Consider the following 14,158-nt stretch of genomic DNA (forward strand, 5'->3'; position numbering starts at 1 on the left):
TGGCTAAGAACATTTCTTTTACTTCATGATCCTCATATTGGTAGATTGATTCAAAATCTGCCAATAGGATTTTCTTGGCCAAAGAGTTGGTATTCATGTTTTTGAGAGAGAGAGAGAGAATTTTATCTCAAGGATGATACTTGTGAATAGTGAACTTGTGATGTTTTGAAAAGGATTAAGGATGGTTCATATAGCCCGGGGATTCGGCTTGGTCTTTAATGAGGTTAAGCATGCCTGATGATGTCATCAGCTATTTAATAGACTTAACTTGTTGAAGTAACTAATGGTTGTTTCCAAGGTAAATCTAATTATTACTAAGATAACAATGATGAAAAATATCTATTGACAAGATGTGAGTCTCCCTCTCTTGATGATGGACACATGTCGTCATCTCGATTGTGGTAGACTTGTTTTAATTAATTACAGGCTTCATTTTTCAAAACATGCACGAAAACTCAGTCAGTCATCTCAGATTAACCGGAAAGGTTCATTTCATCAGACCAGAGTGCATATGTACTAAGCGGTTTCCCATGACCGGTTTTAGTAGGATATTTCCATTTATGAAGAAAAGTTGACTAATGTCAACAGTTGTTCAACTTTGGATTTGTTTTATCCACTTCAACCCGGTTATTTCAACCGTATTAGTAAACATACATTTGATTTGAGATTATGAAGTGATCGGGCATAACCGGAGACATCCTCCCGGTTAGCATGTTTGATTTATTAATGGCCTATTTGAATATGGTTTGAGAAGCTTTAGCTTCTCCCTGAACGCATATCCCGGTTTTATATACAAGTATACATCATGATTATATCAATTGATTAAGATTAGTAAGACCCAAGATATTTCGAAAATGTGAAAACTTAGCTTCCTGTAGCGGTTTGGTGAAGATATCCGCTACTTGTTGCTCGGTCGACACATATTCCAGCCGGATGTGTTTCTCCTGAACATGCTCCCGGATGAAATGGTGTCGGATGTCGATATGCTTTGTTCTTGAGTGCAACACCGGATTATATGTGATCGCTATGGCGCTGGTGTTGTCACAAAAGATTGGAGACTCCTTTGCTTCTATTCCGAAATCCCTGAGTTGTTGTTGAATCCAGAGGAGTTGTGCACAACAGCTTCCAGCCGCTAAGTATTCCGCCTCTGCGGTTGACGTTGCAACGGACGTTTGTTTCTTGCTGCTCCAAGTAACTAACCGGTCACCCAGGAACTGACAGGTTCCACTTGTACTCTTTCTATCGATTTTGCACCCCGCGTAATCGACATCTGAGTAGCTTATTAGATTGAAGCTCGAATCTTTTGGGTACCAAAGTCCCACTTCTTTAGTTCCCTTCAAATATTTTAATATTCTTTTGGCCGCCGTATAATGAGATTGCTTTGGATTTGCTTGGAACCTTCCGCACACTCCAACCGCAAACAGAATGTCAGGTCGGCTTGCCGTGAGATACAACAGCGATCCGATCATTCCTCGATATGCTGTGATGTCAACGGCTTGACCATCTTCATCTTTGTCCAGCTTCACGGAAGGACTCATTGGCGTAGCCGCTTCGGCACATGTATCCATCCCAAATTTCTTCAGCAGTTCGGCTGTGTACTTCGGTTGGCTTATAAAGATTCCGGCTTCCATCTACTTAACCTGAAGTCCTAGAAAGAAGCTCATTTCCCCCATCATACTCATTTGAAATCTATCAGTCATCATTTTAGAATACTTTTCACATAATTTTGGATCGGTTGATCCGAATATGATATCATCAACATAAATCTGAACAAGTAAAATTTGCTCTTTTCTTTCAAATTTAAAAAGGGTTTTGTCTACCGAACCTATTGTAAATTTGTGATCAAATAGAAATTGTGTCAAAGTATCATACCAAGCTCTTGGAGCTTGTTTCAAACCGTAAAGGGCTTTATTCAGCCGGTAAACGTGATTTTCATGTTCTGGATTTTTAAAACCTGGAGGTTGATTTACATACACCTCTTCATTTACCTTACCGTTTAGAAAAACGCTTTTAACATCCATTTGATAAACTTTGAAGTTTTTGAAAGCTGCATACGCTAAAAATATTCTAATGGCCTCAAGTCTAGCCACAGGGGCGAATGATTCTTCAAAATCAATGCCTTCTTCCTGCTTATAGCCTTGAGCCACTAACCGGGCTTTGTTCCTCGTAACTAAACCGTCTTCATTGAGTTTATTTCTGAATACCCATCGTGTGCCTATAACCGGTTTGTTTTTCGGTCTAGGAACTAGGTACCAGACTTTATTTCTCTCAAACTCGTTTAATTCCTCTTGCATTGCCAAGATCCAATCTGGATCTGACAACGCTTCATCCACCTTTTTCGGCTCAATTTGTGATATGAAAGCAGAGTTTCCATAGTGATCCAAATTTTGTTGCCTAGTTCGGACGGGTGAGGATATGTTACCTATTACTAGTTCAAGAGGATGATTTTTGTTCCTTCTGAGGTTAATCCGAGACGTCTCTACCAAGCTTTCGGCTGGCTGATCAAGGTTAGACTGATCGGTAGGCTGAACAGAATCAGACCGACCGATTTCTTCAGTAGAAACTGAAGCGTCAACTTTCTGCGGTAAAGCAGCTTGATCAGGCTGAATTTCAACATCAACCGCTTGGTCCTTGACAAAGCGTCTAAAAACCGGAACCTCGTCTTCATCATCAGAATAGATATTGAAATTTTCCATTCTGTTGTGAAGGTCGAAGGGTAATGCAGTGTTTCGCTCAACCGATTCATCGAAAACAACGTGTGCGGTTTCTTCAACTGTTAAAGTCCTAGTATTGTATACTTTGTAGGCTTTACTCACAGCTGAATATCCCAACATTATTCCCTCATCGGATTTAGCATCAAAAGCGGTCAAGTAATTCTTGCCGTTATTGTGAACAAAGCATTTACTACCAAAAATTCGAAAATACCGTACGCTTGGAATTTGATCAAAATAAATTTCAAAAGGAGTTTTTGAAAACTGTTTAGTTACCAAAGATCGATTTTGTGTATAGAAAGCGGTGTTGATAGCTTCAGCCCAAAACTTTTGAGCGATACCCGAATCGGCTATCATTAACCTTGCGGCTTCCTTGAGAGTTCGGTTTCTTCTCTTAGCCAGGCCGTTTTGTTGAGGAGTTCTGGCACTAGACAACTCGTTCCTAATACCGGAATCATCAAGAAAAGTAGTTAAATTACTATTAATAAACTCAGTTCCTCTATCACTTCTAATTTTGTTTACTCGAATAGATTTTTCATTTTGTATTCTCAAAATCAGTTTAATCAAGTTTGGAGTTGCTTGATTCTTAGAAGCTAGAAAAGTAACCCAAGTAAATTTAGAGTAATCATCAACAACTACCATAGTATAATGCATGCCTCCTAGACTAGTTACTTTAACCGGACCAAACAAATCCATATGCAGAAGTTCTAAACATCTTTCAGATTGATAATTTCCTTTACTTTTAAAAGATGATTTCACTTGTTTTCCCATTTGACATGCAGGACATACTTTATCTTTTGAAAATTTAACGTTTGGAAAACCGTGAACTAGTTCCTTGGAACAAATAAAGTTAATCGTTTTGAAATTCAAGTGATTTAACCGTTTATGCCAAAGCCAGTTTGGATCATTTCCGGCTATCATACACACAGGTTTTTCGAAATCAGTTTTCCAATTTACTTTGTAAATGTTTCCTATCCGGTTACCGGTTAACAGAGTGTCATTATCTTGATTTTTGACCAAGCATGAATTTTTATGAAATTCAACTTTGTAGCCCACATCACACATTTAACTTATGTTTAACAGGTTAAAGCTTAGTTTTTCTACTAATAGCACATTATTTATGGATAATTCACCATGGACAATCTTACCCTTGCCCACGGTTTTACCTTTTGAGTTATCCCCGAATGTGATGAATGCTCCAGTTTCGTACTTGATGTCAGTCAGTAGCTCCTTATTTCCGGTCATGTGCCTTGAGCATCCACTGTCCAAGTACCATTCAGAATTCTTTAACCGGTTGCTCCTCCTAACCTGCAACAAACAATTATTTACACCTTTTTGGTACCCACATTTAGTTGGGTCCATGGTTGATTAGTCCCTTTGGGATCCAGACTTGAATGAGTCGGATCACTTTCCCGGTTATCGTTTTGATAATATTTAGCTTAACTTCTTGGCCGTTGCTCAAGAATGCCTTATGTGGTGATGGGCTTCTTTGATGCCGAGTTTTATTTGTTTTACTTGGTTTCCGGTTGGCTTTCCTTCTCTCAGGATGAAGCCATTTTTCAGATTCGTTAGGTCCTACATACTTAAGCGTTTCTTCCGGTTTTAGGTCATTTTCGGTTTGTGAACTTTTGACAAATTTTATAAATGGAAGATTATTTTTCGTTAGTTTCATCCCGTTAGATTGTTTTGTTTCATTTTGTTTACTTGGTTCATAGCCGATACCATATCTACACTTCGGATGTCTTTTATAGTTACATATTTGTTTCACTGCTTGACGTGATCTCTCCCACGCAGCCGTGACGTACATTGCTCGTTCATCGGTTTCGGTTACCGGTTGAACTGTCTCCTCATTGTCTGAGAATAGTTCATCCGGTTCATACGTTTCGATTTTATGGTCGTTATCATATTCATTATTTATTTGTTCGGTTTTAGGTTCTACAAGAGTTGGTATATACGCAGATATATTTCTGAACTCAGCAACCATTTGGTTGAGTGCAGAAACTAGATCTTCTTTAGTAAACTCATCAGAAGAGAAATCAAATACCTCTTCGTCGTTTGCCATGAAGCAGGTTACTTTCTCTTCACTATCTTCATTATCGGAGTATGCCCACTCGCTTCCACCGTCGGATGCAATGAGTGCTTTTTGGATCTCCTTTCCTTCATCGGCATGTTGATCATCATTTCTCCGGTAGTCGTTTCGTTGGTTATTGTTGTTTCCCCGATAATTGTTTCCTTGATAATTGTTTCCCTGATACCGGTTGCCTTGATAGTTATTCCCTTGATAATTATTTCCTTGATAGTTTCCTTCCGGCTTTCTGACGTCTCTTCTTGGTTTTCTACACTCTGACCTGAAATGTCCAAAACCATCACAGTTATAACATCTCTTGTTTGATTTATCTACATAGTTATAATTAAAATCATTATTAGATGGTGGCTGGCTCTTCTTCATTAATTTCCCGAATTTCTGAGCTAGCATCGCCATCACATCGTCGGTTATTTGATCGGTGTTTTTGACTGGAGCCGGTGCGGTTGATACTGGAGCCGCCGGTTCCACCGATGTAACCAATGCTCTTGTTGCGGTTGATGTGGATGCTTCATCTTCGATCCGAGACTTGATCTCGAATTCGTAGGCTTTCAGATCCTCGAACACATCATGCAACTTCATCTGCCCAAGGGTGCTTGACTCCCTCATCACCATGGTCTTGATATCCCACGTGCTTGGCAATGATCTTAGAGCTTTGATGATCACTTCTCGGTTGTCATACTTCTTTCCGAGTGTCTGAAGCTCGTTTACTACGCTGATGAACCGGTTGCTGAATTCCTTCATGTTTTCCCCCGGTTTCATCCTTATGTTTTCATACTTCTGTGTAGCCACCAAGATTTTGCTCTCCTTGGTTCTTTCATTTCCCTCGTGGATCTGAATGATCGTTTCTTAGGCTTCCTTTGCATTGTCACACTCTGATATTTTGTTCAAAGTGTTGTTATCTATAGCCTTATAGATATGCCTCATGCAATGGTTGTCCAAGTTGCTTCTTCTCCGATCTTCACTTGTCCATAGGCTTTCCTCCTTGTTGATCTTGATCGGTCCCTCTTTCAGGACTCGGCTCATCTCATCATCTAACGTTATCAGATGTAGATACATCTGTTTCTTCCAACTGCTAAACGCTTCGTTGTTTAGCATTGGCGGCTTGTCGCTGTGGGTCATGCTTCCCATTTTCTTCGGTTGCTTGAGTGTTAAGAACCTGGCTCTGATACCACTTGTTAGGATCGGGGACGCCCTTGGAGGACCGGGGTGTTTTCCGGTTTCAGGAAGGGTGGCCGCTTACACAACACACAACTCTTTTGGTGATAGTCCGGTTAGAGACTAAAACCTTTCTCAGCACTGCACAACCTGTCACAGACTCTTGAACCGGGTTCAAGGGCGGAAATGTCTGTTTCAGGTTGAAGCAACAAATGCGACTTTAGATGATGTTTAAGAAGGAGTCGGTTTAATGAAGGTGAGTGACCGGTTTTAGGAGTATGATTGTTTTTAAGGTTAAGGTTTAAGTAAACAAGAAATGAAAGCAAGAGAAGGAACACGAGACACGAGATTTGTTTATGGATGTTCGGAGCAAACCCTCCTACGTCACCCCTTCTTCTCAGGTTATGAGAAAGATCTCCACTAACTCTTTAGAGTTACAATTACACTTCCGGTCGAGCCCAACTTCGCTACTCGCCGGTTACACCAAACTCACACTTTGATGTAATACAACAACTCAACACAAACACACACAGAAGGCTTCCGGTTTTAGACACACCGGTTTTGGAATACAGGACTTTATCTCTCTAGAATTTAATGCTTTATGACTTTCAGAATTTATGATGCTCACAACTACAACTGCCAAACTACACTTCTTCGAACTACATTGAATGAGGACGATCCGTCTTCCTTTTATAGCTGAAAGTAGCCAACGGTTACTTTCTTCTCTCTCTTGCGGATTGGTCGATCATTATCACGCCTGTTTGCAGAAAGGTTGCTTGCACGCTTCAACTTCCTCAACACCTGGCATTCATGCAGGTGACTCTGAGCATCGGATGACGTAGCCGGTTTTCAGATTGAGACACGTGTTGAACATCCGCTTCCGGTTGTCAGCATCGGATCAACAAAGCATCATTGCTTTCCTCGCATGCTTCTGATCGGATCTGATCTTCTTTTATTCTTTCAAGACACGTTTCTTCCGTCATGGTACGTCACTCTTGAATTTGAATCTTCTGAATTTTGTTCTAAACCATCCGGTTTTTGTGTCTTGTGTAGTATCATCCGGTTGAAGAGTATAATCTTTCTTCTTCGTTAACCGGTCGCTTGAGAAGGTAGAACCGGTTCCTCTGATCTTTAACTTGATCACTTGAGGCTGGTTTCTTTGAAGTAGTAGCAACCGGTTTTTGATGCCCCAACCGGTTCATACGGTTTTAGAAGTACCTGCACATGAAGTTTAACTTCTGTTTAGTTTGTCTGGCCGGTTCAAAATTAATCTACTTAATTTTTCTATCAAAATATTTTAAAAGTATTCCACTTTTTAGAATAGCAGACCTTCATTCAAAATTCATGTCCTGCTCTGATAGGGAAGATGCATGGAAATTGGGGCTGGTATACCTTGTTTCCCATTATCTCTTTGTTCTTGACCCGAAGAGGATAATAAATATGAAACTCTTCAGCATGGTCGATGACATCGACACCTTCCTCAATTTTCCATGGGGAAAGATGTCCTTTAGAGCAACCATCAAGGGTTTTACCAAAGAGAAGAAGGTGGACAAGCAGATAGATGAGGATGTGGTTGTACTGGAAGATGCATCCCACATCCTATTTAAGAGAAAGAGGACGACGTCGAAAGCTGTACGTAATCCCTACATCGTCCCTCGTCCAAGAAAGAAGATGATTGTTGTCGATCCTATGTCGAATTGTAATCAGCAACTGAGGACAGAGTTCAGGAAAGAATTTGCGAAAGGGGCTACATTTGAGAACATCCAACTCTCTGATTGCACTAGAGACCTTAAGTTCTTCACTACAATTCTGAGGTTAAATAGGTGGCTAACTGATGTGGAGATGAATGCCGCAATTTGTCTCTAAGAGCAAGAGCATTCGCTTACCCAAAGGCATACCCGACGGATTTCACCATCTTAGATTGCGAGTTTGCCCCTTTGATTACTTCATACTATGACGATTTTGTTGCTGACTCGGTTGATCCAGAAAAACCAGCTGGCCATCTTTTCGCTGAAATCATTTACCACTACTACTGGGGTAGAGAAGATAAACATATGCCTAGTTGGAGTAGTGTTGATGATATTTACTTCCCCCTCAACCTCAACAACATACACTGGGTACTGTGTGTTATTCGATTGCAAGAATGGAGAATTGATGTTTATGATTTCGATTAGACAATTTTCAATGACGACGAATTTGGAAAATCCATGAAAGCCATTTGTGAGATGATGTCGCCCTTCCTTCATAAAGCAATGTCTGAAGTTGAAATGACCAGGTATCCTAACATGATAAATGAAACTTTTAGATTTCAGAGAATCCCACATCCTAAAGTACCAAAAGCAGAATTGAGTGGGGACTGTGGAGTTTTTATATTAATGTATTTAGAGTACCTAACTGCTAAACTTGGTCTAGAAAATTGCATATCAAAAAATATGCAATTATATAGAGAAAAGTGGGCAGTCAGGTTGTACCACCAGATTTTAGAGCCATGAAGTTGTAAACACTGAATTATTGTTGTAACATGTGCAAATACTGAATTATTTTTGTAACATGTTGTGTAAATACTGAATTATTGTTGTAACATGTTGTGTAATACTGAATATTGTTTATCATCATCATTGCAGCCATGAATGTTGTAATAAGTATCATAAAATGTGTAGTAATATGCGTATGCGTGAGTTATGACTCACGCGTATTACAATACGCGTCTTTTATGACTCACGCATATTCTAATATGACTCACGTGTATTGTAATACCCGTGAGTCATAACTCACGCGTATTACAATATGACTCACGTATATTGTAATACACGTCAGTTATGACTCACGCGTATTACAATATGACTCACGTATATTGTAATACACGTCAGTTATGACTCACGCGTATTACAATATGACTCACGTATATTGTAATATCACGCATATTGTAATACACGTCAGTTATGACTCGCGCGTATTACAATATGCGTGAGTTTAGCATTGTGCAATATATATGCGTGAGTCACTGTATGTCATTAGCATGGCCAACCTGGATGTATTATACAATCTGTATACAATTTTCAAATTAAAAAACATAGACAATATTCATGTTATTGAAAACCAACAAACTGTATACAACTTTCAACTGATCAACCATAGACAATATTCATGTAATTGAAAACCAATAATCAATCAGTATACAACTTTCAACTGAAAAACCATAGACAATATTCATGTTTGTGGCTGAGATGATGGCGGCTGAGATGATGATTCTCTTGCAGCTCTTGCAGTAGAGGGTGCAGGCATTACTGATTTGCATGTTGCCCTATTATGACCCTGACCACCACATGAGCTACATCTTCTCGGTACCTTACGAATTTCACCTTGGGATGACCTACGCTTTGTTTGAGGTCGCCCTTTCTTAACCTTAACAGGTGGTTTAAGGCACACTCGTTGCTTGATATGTTCTGGAATATCCCAATACTCTTCATGACAAACTGGATATATTGTTTCCGCATACGCATTGATCCACAATTCACTTGAATAATACCTGAAAGATAACAATTGAACATGTGAGAAATAAAGTTAGTTAGATAGATTCAATAGCAAATAAAGTAAAGTAAACCCTAAACCTTGAGCATAACTCATAGGCATCCAATCTATGGGTACGGGAAGCAGCCAGGGCATGAGTGCAAGGAAGACCAGATACATCAAATACCCTACAACTACAACTCATTCCTTTCAAGTCAACTTTATAATCAAATTCACCGTCATGGACATAAAACTCGAATCGGTTAAGTGGATGAACGTTATATAATATGGCCTTCTCAGCTTGATCACGTAAGAACTTTTCATAATAAGAAGATAAACGTTCATTGTGATTGGACGCTTTTTCTCTTCGACTATTAAACCAATCTTGTAATGTGAATCTTAAATAATCAGTTAAGATTGATATGGGATACTTTCTAGCTTCCCTACTTTGACTATTGAAGCTCTCAGCGTAATTGCTTGTCATTTGATTGTATCGTTTATCAGGAAAAAAGGCACGACTCCATCTCTCAAACCCAATATCTGCCATATACATTGCAATACGAGGGTCCTTAGCATTGATCTTGTCAAAATGCTGATTAAACTTCAAGATTGTGTATGCTTGAGAAGCCAAACCAAACTCGGCGTGACAGTGATCGGTTTTGAATTTGGCCATAATATTCATCTTGATGTGATATGTGCACGCACCGTGGTCAGCTTCTGGAAAAATAGCACACAAGGCATTGGCGATGCTTGGGTGTCTATCCGATACGAACACGAGATCATCAACCAATCCAATTGCATCTCTAAGTTTTTGCATGAAATAAGTCCAGGAGTTGTTATTCTCCGAATCAACAACGCCGAATGCAAAAGGATAGAGTTGTTCATTCGCATCTAATGCTATCGCCACCAATAGCTGACCTCCAACCTTGTGCTTAAGAAAACTGGCATCGACGCACAATACTGGACGACAACAGTTTTTGAAACCCCTAATTGAGCAGCCTAAGGACATGAACATATACCTGAAATGACCGTGCTCATCCGTCTGGATGTCTGTTATGGTACCCGGATTGTTCTTCTCCAACATGTACAGGTATGATGGCAATTTACCATAAGAATCTTCTACAGTTCCTCGCACCGCCATTAGGGCATTTTCTCTAGACCGCCAAACCTTATTATAAGACAACTTTATTCCATAAGTAGTCTGTATGTCTTCCATTATTTTCTTGGGCATGTGGTCATGGTGATGGTCCATGTACTTGTTCTTCATGCATTCCCCAAACACCCATGATGGTGCTTGCCTTTGATTCTCTTGCCTCGTCACAATTGAACACGTATGATCTTTTACGAATTTACGAATCTCAAACATTTCCGAGGAATTTACTCTGACAGCACGCGGTCTCCACTTGCAATTCTTATCCAAACATTTCACAACCCAAAGTTCTTTTTTTGACTTCACCACTTTGAATTCAAAATGATTAGTCATGGCATATTTATATAACCTCAATTGAAGTTCTTTTTTATTCTCAAACAAAGAACTGACTTCCAATCCGATTCCGGTACTTACTGCCTCATGTATAGGATTTTCACTACTTGGTATGTTACTAGCAACCCATTCACTGCAGCTTGGTTGAGTACGAACAACAACATTGTTTTGTTGTGTACTAGGAACCCAAGCACTGCTTGGATTTGGATTGGTACTAGGAACCCAATCAGAACTACTAGGTTGGGTAATAGGAACCCAATCATCATCAGCATCATCCCCCACATTCAGACGCAAATGTTCATCTTCAATGTCATTTTCGAAGAAAATCTCACGCTGCTTCGGGAAGACGTCGGGGTCATCAATTTCTGGAACCGCTACACTTTCTTGAGTTGGTAGTGACTTCTCTACTAAGGATACACACAATGGAGTGCGGTTGTGGACTGAAACTGCTTCATGTAAAAAGAACTCCACATCCACATCTTTTTTTATATCAGTTATATAAGAAAATTTGGCAATCATGCCAGGAGCATTATACTTGGCTTGAAGCAATAAATCATATCTAGATTTGTCAACATCGGTAGCAGAATAAATTTGATCAACTAATTGGGCATAAGTAGAATTTTGGGGAACAATCATACCGCTGTTTGACTTTGTAGAAAAATGAGTAAGATCGTCCGTAGTTTTCCACTCTCCATCAATGTAAAGAAGTACATGTACTTGAGCTGCAATTGAAAAAAGTTCAACAACATCACAAGAATTGAAAAAAGTTCAACAACATTACCATAACCGAGGAGAGTTTGCTCGTAGAGTTTCAGGAAATCCAATGCAGCAACTTTTTACCATAAGTTTGCTTCAATGATTCTAATGGGATAAGAGCTCCCTATCCAATAGGTCCATTGAAGCAAACTTGTGGTTAATTCTTGGCACATTGTATCTCCACGAAACATACCAGTAAACTCTACCTCAAAGCTTAATTCGCGTGAGTGGGAATCAATAAGCGTGAGTGAAATACGCATGAATCAGCTACACTATGCCAGCAAACCCTAAACCTTAATACTAGAATAACAACATAGTATTGATTCTCATTCATTCGAATACAACCTAGCTAAACTATAATTTAACTAACCTAGTGTTCATAATCACTAAAAACCATAAAATAAACATACCCATTTTGAGAACGAAGAGTAGTGGGTCATGAATTCAAACGTAGAGGTCGCGTGGTGTCGTCGTAGTCGTCAGCTGCTGCTACTCGTGGTCGAGTTCTTCAGGGAGTACGGTTTGAGGGTCGAGTCGAAATGGCGAAAGCGAGAGAAGAGAGAGGGGAAATTAGTGATTCGTGGTTTTGTTATAAATTAGGGCACAAAAATATTATATACGATGAAAGACGAGAATTGAAATTCACGTGTTTCATCTAAAACACGTCAATAAACTCACGCATTTTAGATGAAACGCGTGAATGCATTTCACGTTAATTGAAAGACGAGGAATGCCATTCACGCATTTCATCTAAAATGCGTGAGTTTATTCACGCGTTTTAGATGAAACGCGTGAATAACAACATTGTTCCTTGTTCCTTGTTGTAAACAAAGAAAGCGAATATGCGTGATTATACACAATACACGTGAGTTATGTTGGATTGTTCTAAATAAGCATAAGTTATGATACTACATTCAAGCATTCTACACAATATACGTGAGTTTGTAGTATGGTGTATCATCAAATCGATTAACTCACCTAAATTATAAGAAAGCCAACAATGATAAATAAGGCATATTGTAATAAATCAACAAACCATATTGTTAACAAAAGTAATAAACCATAAATAAAAGAATATTCAGTAATATAAACCACCATAAATAGAAGAACAATAAGTATTGTTAACAAAAGTCTAAACAACTCCAAATTAAGTAAGCAAATGCTGCAAATCACAAGCAGCAACAGATTGAAGCAACTTTGTATGAGGAACAACATGTTCATCCAATATGCATGACATAGCAGCCGCTGTCTCAAAAAGCCAATTGTCGGGAAGAACATCAAAATCCTTTTCAATTGGTCGATACCTGCTGTCTATCTCGAAATATACTATTATAGTTTTCGCATCCCTTGGCTCAACAAATGGATAATCTGGATTATCCGATTCTTTAATACTACCACCTTCAGCAACTATTAACTCAATGAGATCCTGTTTGTAAAGTGGGATGAAATTCCTACAAATATAAAAATGTAACCGTCGAACAGTTTCGAACGCTGAAAAACAAACAAAGAAAATAATTTCAGTTATCAAGCAAAATAATAAAAGTACAGATAGGAGGAATAAGACCAAACTCACATTATTCAACAACCGAAGTCTTCCTTTTCTAGGACCACCTTGGGCTCTATGATTATCATGTTTAACCTCATAAGGTTCCTCATCAACACAGTTTTGGGTTTTTAATGATGATTTTATCCTTACACAAAACAATTTTTATATTAATTTAACAGACATATGTATGAAACAAATTGTGTGAACAGAGACTCACAATCAATAGTAAGGACCCATTTCCCGTTCAGAATTGCCTTCAATACTTTTTGAGTTCGGCCGCATGCACCATTAGGATCAGTGTAAGCAATAACATGGGTTACATCTTCTCTCCACTTCGGAGACACCCTTGCACCAAAAGTGCGAGCAAATTCAACTATCAACAACTGTGTAAAACAATAATATAATGGTTATTACATTCAAAACTAGTTAATATGGACATAGTAGAGAGAATAGAACATACATTATCTTCAGGTGATAATTAATTGGGACATAAGGTCATAACAGTGTTTGTTGCCTGCATATTATAAAAAAAAAGGAGTTTTGTTATTAAATACATAAATATGAACATTTCAATTCAATATAACAACCATTTTATTAAATACCATTTTGTTGAACGAACTGAGAAAACCGGTTGTGGTGGCGGTCGTGGCAGCTCCTGATCTAAATACTACAATATCCATCAATATAAACAGCAGAATATACATCAATAGCTAACCATACAATATTCATGTAATTGAAAACCAACAATCAATCAGTATATATAGGAAAACTAACAATCAATCAGTATATATAGGAAACGGCATAATATACATCAAAACCAAACCTTAAACCCTAAATACACCAATATCCATGAATATAAATGGCAGAATATACATCGAAACCTAACCCTAAACCTAAATACATCAATATAT

The sequence above is a fragment of the Impatiens glandulifera genome, chromosome 4 (genome assembly GCF_907164915.1).
Source record: "Impatiens glandulifera chromosome 4, dImpGla2.1, whole genome shotgun sequence".
Taxonomy (NCBI): Eukaryota; Viridiplantae; Streptophyta; class Magnoliopsida; order Ericales; family Balsaminaceae; genus Impatiens; species Impatiens glandulifera.